Below are 9992 nucleotides of genomic sequence, written 5' to 3' on the forward strand. Positions count from 1 at the left end.
TATCGGGCAGAGAGGTTGCAGCGGTATTACCGTGTTTATGCTGAGCGATGGCATTAAAAGTGTAGTTCTTTGGGGTCCCCGTCACCTGCTGTATATGCCCTAGCCTTTGCGGCTATTACTTCTGTGCATGTGGATGTATGTAGAGCAGTTAATTCTTATTACAACACCAATGTCACTTATTGATAACGGTGATGATAATCACAACAATTATACATGCATTTATGATAATGACAGTAATTACGGATAATGATAACAATAACAACAAAATTATACCCATAGATCCTACTATGATTTTGTATACGATCGCTACTATCGTTATTATGATAATCTATTCTGATAATTACATTGCAACAGATGAAAAGTCTAAGTAATGTCCTCTAGGGAAACGGCGCACAAAGTTATGTTATAAGGAGGGAAGGACACTGGACGAGTAAAAGATGAGAGAAAGGATCGATTAAGATGAAATTCGAACGCTCTTAAAACATCCGGGTCAGAACTGACCCGGAAAGGCCGGGTCCGTTGGGGTCACACCCGTTCCGGTTCAGAAATGACAAGGGATAGGGTAAGATATGACCCCATCCAGAGTCATGAATTGGGTTAGGGTGACCCCATTCCGGGTCTTCATGACCAAATTCCAAGTCATTTTTTACTCGGAACGGGGTGTGACCCCAACGGACCCGGTTCCGGGTCAGTTCTGACCCGGATTTTTTTTAGAGTGAAGGAAATATACATGAAGTGAAAGTAAACGCACATTTAGCCGTAGTAGTAGTATATAGTAGTAGTAGCAGTAGTGGTAGTAGTAATAGAAGTAGTAGCAGTAGAAGTAATAATAATAATAATGATTATATAACAATGTCTTTTCTATGGCATTTCCAATCAATTATTAATCGATGCGCTTTACATTCAAATTCAAAGTCGAAGGGAAAATAAGAACTTTTCAAATTCTTTTTTAATATCAAAACAGAGGGTGATAAGTGAAGTTCCTTTCCCAAGGTATTCCATACTTTTGTCCCATAAAATGAGAAACTACGATCACCAGCCTTAGTTTTAACACGTGGTATCTGCATGATATACCGTACACGTATAAGTATCCATGGCAGAGCGCAATTATAAATTGGCTGACAAAAAGCTGGTCAAAAACTCGGAAAAATAAACATGGAAATGCATGGTTTCTAATCACAGGAGAGGGATATAGGGGGAAAAGTCTTGTGAGAATGGCAAGGACGAGTAAATAAATAAGCTTATCAATACAGACTCCTTCTCTGTTAGATCTTTAATTTGCACCCCCTGAGATGGTTCAGGCAGCCTTTTTTTCGGTCGCGATAGTTCCGCCGAAGCAGTGTAGCAATCTTCCATTATCATAATCTTCGACGAGCGACGCGTTTAGTGGTGTCTTAGCCGACATCTCAACAATCGAAGCGTGCGCTCCTGAATGGGTAATTCGACCACAGAGTTGCAAATCAACACGTTTTGCGGTCAAAAACGACGACAATTAAATCCATCGGAGCGCCTTCATATTAGTACTGGATGCCGGCAGTGTATCGACTTGCCCCCGTTGGGTACGTCTCTTCTGTTTTTCACTCCAATGAATAGGTGACGCTGGTCAAAAACTCTGGGGAAGAAACATGGAATTGGTTTCTAGTCAGATGGAAGGGATAGAGGGGGAAGAAACAAGAGAGAATGGCAAGGACGAGTTTATTTTCTTAATCTTTTCGACTCTACTCTGTAGTCAATGTATTGTATTGCTTTTCCTTCGTTATATAAATTTTCTTTCTTCACTTCACTTTCTCCCCCTCTCTTTCTATAATACCTATACCAGAAAAAAAATAATGAATGATAATTATGAATCGTGCTGTACAACAGAGGCATATATGTGTTTATGAATGTTTTGATTAAAGTTTTTGTGCATGTGCTATGATAGGGGATAATGACTTGTCTACAGTAAGTCTCTCTCTCTCTCTCCCTCTCTCTGTATGTTTGTGCATGTCTATAGAAAACAAATGTAATTATATATACCCTAATACCAAGAAAGAAGTGACATTTCTGTCATCGAGGAGTCCATCATCTTGCGAGAGACTCGAAATAGTGCATGACATATTTGTTTTATATTCTCTTAAAATACATCTTTAAAAAGAAAGATTGTAAATCGTATTCATTTATGTAAAAGCTCCTCTATAACAGTTTTGTTGTTTGTCAGTGTATAATCACCGCTCGCAGTATAACATTATAAACGTGATTATACACAGCGGTCTTGTGAAGCCAGTGCCGATAGCACTTGCGTAACACACGCTATCGATGACTAAACCATAATTATGACGTCATAATTATGTATAGTGCACTATACCATGAATATGAAGACATTCTTGAACCCATTTTATAACATAAAATATAGCACATTGTCAATAATCATATACCATGTTATAAAATGTTTGGCCGCACTATACGTTTAATATATAGGTAAGATCAATCTGCAGATATAAGGATTCCATTAAAGGAGGAAAAACATTATAAAATGCAAGCACAGCCTACCTATATACTTTAATAATCAGTCCAGGTAGGCTCTATGGTAATGATAATGTTGTCCTGTGTCTATTAGATTTGATGCTATTCTCTATCTCCGCATTAACCATAAATATTGCGGGATCAGTCATTATGCTCAATATCATATTTCTTTAACATTTTCCTCTTCATATTTCCATTTCCATTTCCATTTCCAATTTAATTTCATATTAATCAATGAAAAAAATACACCAAATATAACAAAATTAGATAATACATGATATCCAGCTAGGAGGCATAGTACATGTATTACAAAATGAAATAGGGCCTATACATGATATACAGCTAGGAGACATACGTAGAATATTGCAAACATAATTATAAAACATAGTGGTCGATCTATGAAAGTTGAAATGAGAATGAATGCTAAAGAAATATGAATATTATTATGATTACTAAATTCTCAGTCCACTTATAGTATAGATACGCTTATTTAGGACCTATAAGCCTTTACGTTGGTGCTTTCCTTCTGCCTTGTATAGTCTGCGTATCCCCTTTCCCTTCATACACTTCTATAGATCTCGTCTCTCCTCCATTACTGTCTATAATTTCCGCCCTATACGAGCTGTATCCTTTTTGTTTTGTAATTAATGCGTTCCACCCCACCTCAGCATCCTCATCCTATACATCAAGCAACGAAAACGACCCCCCCCCCCCATCTCCATTGGTTTGACATTTGCTCCTTTGCGAGCATATGCTTCCCGACACTTGTTCCTGTTGTCTGCCGCTTGGCCGCGTCCCCAAGGACACCAGTCTAATCGAATTTTGGAAAAGAAAAGCGCACTTATTAACCCTGTCCTTGAAGAACACACCCTTCGGGCGAAAATGGAACCAGCCCAAGATCAGCCGCTGCGCGAGCTTTAAGGGCTGGTCGGATTTACGCGCGCACTTCTCGTCTGTTTCGAGCTCGTACAGTCTGCTCCTTTTTCATCATTACTCGCAGCATGTTCAGAGCAGAGCCCTGGATCTTCTATTCGCCTATCATGGGATTTTTTTTTTTTTTTTTTTTTGCGTAAGCTATGTCTTAAATAACCAATACATATTGACAAAGGTCATTCAAGTCATTCAAATTCTTGTGAGATTGTAACTGGTTATCTGAAATTCAACAAACATGTTCCAAGTCCATCCTGTCACTGCTGGCAACCTTAGGGATAGCCTGGTGGTAGTGTTCCTGCCCGGAAAACAGTATGCACTAAAATGATAGGTTCGAGTCCCGTGGTTCTTTTTTTCTGACATGTTTGTTAAATTACAGATCAGCAGTTGCGATCTTACAAATACCATTTGTATAGAGGGAGACAAATTAAAACTCAAACCTCATCCTTCACCCCTCTGCTTAACATTCTCTGACTTTCACGAAGATTGTATTTTGTATGCAACTTGCAAAGAGAGAATAAATCAGTTAACCACTTGAATATGGCGGACATATAAATTTAAAAAGGGTCGTGAGGCGGAGGATTTGATAGAGCAAGATACGTTTGTATGATAACACTTTTTGAAATGATACAAGCGATTTATAGTCCTCAAGAATTGTTCTATAATACTGCATATAAACAGAAATTATAATTTAGGCCTACTTGCTTCTTCTATTTCAAATGTCGAAAAGGGTGTTTCTCTATAGTGCATTTCGTACAATTAATCATCAGTCATTTTATCTTTTTATTCAGGTAGAGTGACTTTGGTCAAATAGGGCCTACCACCCATGCAAATGGTTGCAAAATTCAAATTCGTACTGTGTTTGGGCATGAATTTTCAAATCCGTCTATTCAAATTAGTGCGACGGGCGGGTAAGCGCTTCAAAACACGTTTCAATCTCGTTTGTGAGCGATCAATATCAACAATTGAGTTTTCAATTTCGTACGTATTGAATACAAATATTAAAGTTTTTACTGTGAACAAGTGCAAGTGATTCTTGAATGGTCCGTTTAAATTTTAGAGATTATGATCATTGGTCTAATTGCTTCACCATCGTGATCATGCTATTTGTCATCTGTATATCTTTCTATTGCTTAAAGGACAAGTTCACCTTCATAGACATGTAGGCTGAGTGAATGCAGCAATATTACACACATCAGTGAGAGTTTGAGCAAAATCGGACAATCCGTTAAAAAGTTATGAATTTTTGAAGTTTCTGCTCAGTATCACGCTGGATGAAAAGACTACTATAGCTTGTGATGTCACATGAGTACAACGATATAAAGAAAGAATAAAGAAAATTCAACATACTATTTCCATTTTTCTCGTATAACAAAAGAACACTCGACTTCTCTCTTTCAGAAGGCAGGGGGAATAATATTACCCTTAACATACGTCAGTAGCAAGTCGAAGAAATGTGCACTTTATTCAAAAAGTAAAGTTTTGTGAAATTCTCTTTTTATTTTCCTTATATAGTTGTACGCATGTGACATCATACACTGCAGTAGTCTTCTCTTCCAGCAGTGACTGCGCAGATACTTAAAATATTCGTAACTTTTGAACAGATTGTCCAACTTTCCTCAAACTTTCACTGATGTGTTCCACTAATATTGCTGCATTCTCTCAATCCTTATGTATATGAAGGTGGACTTGTCCTTTAACGTTTTATGTGATCTTCAATAGAATATCAATCTTTCCATTAAGATCATCACATTATTTTTGTAATCTGAATTTACAAAATGATTTTATCCCTGATCGTATTATAGCGCCAACCCATAAATGGACGAGTATCAATTTTAGAATAACGTGGATCACACAATGATGATAAATATGAAGATCATCACAAATAATGGAAATTAACATAAAATGAAGATCTGGAAACATTAATTTTTGAAGATCATGCTGTATGCTGAGAGAAAATGTAAATTGAAGATAATAAACAGACTATGATAAAAAAAATGGTCGAGAAAATTTCATTTTGTATGAATACCACGCAAATTAGATGATTTAAGAAGAAACCTCAAAACAACTTGGTATGTAATTTGTATGTTATACATCAGCGAAAGCGTTTGCTAAAATAGACAGGCAGGGAATGACTAAAGTAGGCTAACTTGTAGTAAGTCACCTGGTTCGATAAAATATTATAGTTTGTTCATTTATTTGTTCTTTCGTGATTATAAATTGTGCATTTTATCATTTATATAGGATTTTCATCTCTTTTGAATAAAGTGGTATTCTTGTAACAAAAATCTTATTTCACTAAAATATCTTTGTATTGCCGTATTTTCATTTGTAAATATTGAATTATAGAAAAAAAGGCGTTTTTTAGGAAAATAGCGAAATTGAAATTGAAATTTATGTTCTAAACTTCAGATGACAAATTTGATTTTCCAATAAAGTTGTTTATTCCAAATCGTCAACAATTGAGATTATACATCCATATAGGTATGCTGGACAGAATTGGTTCTGTGAAACCTGTTCCACCTAGCTGGAAGTTCCGAATGCGTGTATGTGTGTGTGTGTGTGTGTGTGTGTGTGTGTATGTGTGTGTGTGTGTTCGCGTGCATGCGTGTGTGTGTGTGTGTGTGTGTGTGTGTGTGTGTGTGTGTGTGTGTGTGTGTGTGTGTGAGTATGTGTGTTTGCGAGTTTGGTCAAAATGTCACTCATCTCCCATTTTCCTTCTCTCATGCTAAACATCATTTCAATGCGACTATGTATGTTTCCTGAAAACCGAATTGTAGACCACTTTTTTATTTCTCTTCCTTTCTTTGTATTGCCTTTTTCTTTTTAGTTTGCTTTCCTGCCTGTTAGGTCCCTGTTCTCTTATTTGTCCTCAATTGTCATAGTCCTTTCTTTCTGTTTGTTTCTCCTGACGTCATGATATCAAAATTGTCATACATCTAGTCCCTGACGGATCTTGAGATGCCTTCATCTTCTAGAGTTATTCACAAAAAATTGCAAGCCATGCTTCTCTTGTGAATTCTTTTTTCTATGTAGAGTAATGTTACGAAATAAAACGTATTGCTTACTTGTCTATCTTATCTGAAAACAAAGTTGGTATAATTACAATTCTATTCATATTTTACTGAAACTTATGTGATTCAAAGTTCCTTGAAATATTATGTACTCATGTAAGCGCTATGTATATTGCTTTGTTTTACTTTATGTGGAAATAAAAATCACTTGAATTAATGATAAGTAAGTATGTTTAACATCTAAAGTCTTGAATCAGTGACATCAGTTTACAATTATTGATATACTTGAGAAATCGCGTGTTGGTTTTGTGACGACATTCTTGTAAAGTGATGTTTTCTGACATGCATATCATACATAATTATCATATCGTATCATAACATAATATAACATGTGTTTATGAATATATCCGTGTGTAGATAAATACGTATCTTTTCATAATATATATAATTATATATACATACAAAAATAATAAGTTAGTAGTAGCACAAGGTCAACTGTAACAGGTCTGCAGGCTTCTCTTATCCGTCTCTCTAAACCTACGTGTTTTCCTCATGTTCATTCCCGTTGCATGTCTCATGGAATTAACGTCAAAGTGTTGTATAAACTAGGTGAATAAGGAGATTTTAAATCTGTTGTTTGTTTCTGTCTGTCCTACATTATGCGGCAGTCGCTGTAAAGCTTTGATGAATCATTCGCTTTCGTCTCCTCTTGTCACGAAAGGGAGGGAGCAGCAATTCGGTTGCGTGAGAAATGAACATCCAAAAGAGGCGCCACTAAAGCCTTGTTCATCAGAAACTGTGCTCCTTTAAAATTAACAAATGAATACTGTTCTGTTACAAAATATGTAAATGTAATGCATATTACTCTCTCTCTCTCTCTGCATGATTGTGTGTGTGTGTGTGTGTGTAAAGTTAACTTGATACATGTAAATGATATTATGCTGTGATTAAACAATTTGGTTAACTATAAAGATGATAAACATTACAAAATTAAATAACATCATTAAAACTGAATGCTTTGTTAAAGCTGTAAAGGGTTTCTGCGATTTCGAACAAAGTTATAACGGTTACATAATAAGAGCGTGATGATGATGATGATGATCCACAGCATTTTTATCGTGCCATATATCTGTTATAGAAACATTCAAAGGCGCAGACTCCTCCAAGACAGTTAGCAATTACGGTCATTCATCAATAAAGAGGCATTTTTCGTGTAGCACTCTGATGAAATTAATACATGTATAGTCCTCCTTCTTTCACAGGAAAGGTCAAGGAGCAAATAACGGACGAACTGTTTGAATATTCAAATAAGCGAAGCAGTGGGAGAAAGGTCATAATTTCATGGGTTGTTAGTTACGGAAACAAAAACACCAAGAGGAGAATATTGATGCTTTTGGTTAGCTTGCTTTATTACTTCATCTGTAGTTCTTGCGTACTTGCTTATCATAATTTGGATCAGAAACAGGTTCCTGCACACAATGGCATTATACTGGTCTATAGTATACAAAGACAGCCGCCGACAAAGAGACATAGTGTCTGACATTTCCATGACCTCCATGTTTCTCCCATCAGTCGCTTCTTCGCCTGAGGGCGCACTTTCAAATCCTTTCTTGTTTATTGCCTGCTTGCCCGTTGCAATTTTCAGGAGCATTTTATAACAAACCCACTTGGCGGGTAAACTCATCAGGGATCGAAAACCCGCCTGTTGCTTCAGCCACTTTCGTTATGGAGTTTGCCCTTTTTTTTTCTTCCAGTAATTGGGTTATTTCGTTCTATCGGAGATCTTGATTTTCTCTTTGAAATGCCTTGTGATTGTATAAAATGCGATGAGTCATTCGTAAAAGACTACACAAAATAAACCCCGCCTGTTGCTTCAACCACTTTCGCTATAGAGTTTGCTTTTTTTTTTCAGTAATTGGGTTATTTTGTTGTATCGGAGATCTTGATTTTTTTTCTTTGAAATGCCTTGTGATTGCATAGAATGCGATGAGTCATTCGTAAGAGACTACACAAAATAAAAACAAACAAGCAAAACCTATGACTCTGAAATCAGCTAAACTTTACCAACAACAACAGCTTTACGAAACGTATTAAGTTCAAGTTCAAGTTCAAATTTATTTACGTTTTCCACAATGAAAATTATATATAAACGTATATCTCGCTTTCTTCAGTGACAGAAATGATGCATGTAAATATGTACAGAGAAAACAATAATTGAAAACTTATACAGTCGCGATACATCGCAATAGGTGCTGAGGTAGGATCTAACTTCTTGGAGGGTGATTACTTTCAGTACTATAGGCCTATATCGGTCGATCAGTTTGATCCAGCTGTATAAACTATTATCGTGATTATGTAGGCCCTACTTTAGAGTATACAATCACACTGTAAAATGACTGTAGACCTGTTTACATGCATGTTATGATATACGATTATACCATCTAGTTACACTATACACTACGCAACACTATAAAGTGCACTATGCTATATCTCTACTATACTCTGCCAAGTACCATTGTATGCTAATCTACAATCTATATTACTGATACTGTAGATTCCTAAGATTTATACCCCCACAAGCATCTGCGCTTCTGTCGGTTCCCCTGCACATATTATTGCAATCAATCCAATATGAATGTAAGGTACTCTAGATTGATTAAAATCCATTTAGTATTATGAAATATTATTTCATGACCTTTGACGTACTGTCAGCCGTAAAAGATAATCACATAATACTAAATACACAATATGTATGCCAAATAAGGTTACTGTTTATACAGTACTGTACCTCAAATAACGTTCTGTGGAGATAACCCCTATACGTATATCCGGGCAATTACCCCCAGAGGGCAATTTATACCACCCCCCCCCCCCCCCCCCCCGGCTAAATACTGGTTAGTGGTAAGGTTAGAGTAAAGATTAGGGCTAGGGTTAGGTTTAGGGTTGGAGTTTGGGTTAGGGTTAGGATTAGGTTCAGGATTAGGATTAGGATTAGAGCCAGGGGAAGGGTCCGGGGTAATTACCCAGGGGGTAATTCCTCTAGACCCCCCTCCCCCTAATGGCAAATGACGAAGCGGGAGTGATGATCAACCTTATAAATACGGATTTTGATTTTGTTAACATTTGAAAACAAATAAGAAACACTCATCTGTTGCACTTGGAGATTTGGGACGAAAAGTTTTCACTCTAATTTTTCTGTCGTCGTTGTCGTTGTTGTTGTTGGTTCTTGTTGTTTTTCAAGACGACCCTGCATACTCGCTTGCGGATGGGTATGGGTCGTTCGTTCTTTTGAACCCCCTGAATTCCCCCTGTTCCGGGCCTGTTTGTGCATGGTATTATCACTCTTGTCTTCCCTCTAAATGTTTGAGATCCTTTAAGTACCAGCTTAGTCTTGCAATTATATCAACGCATGCATAGATCTCCTTTTCACAATTTCTCAATTCGTCAAAAATCATATTATAGTTATCATTTATATGTTTATAGGCTATTCTATCTGCTTCCACGTCAGACCAAATTTGTAACGTCAGACCATTTTCAGAATTTTCA

Source organism: Diadema antillarum, unplaced genomic scaffold (genome assembly GCF_040938485.1).
Source record: "Diadema antillarum isolate AM-2024a unplaced genomic scaffold, OU_Dant_1.0 scf00000076, whole genome shotgun sequence".
Lineage (NCBI taxonomy): Eukaryota > Metazoa > Echinodermata > Echinoidea > Diadematoida > Diadematidae > Diadema > Diadema antillarum.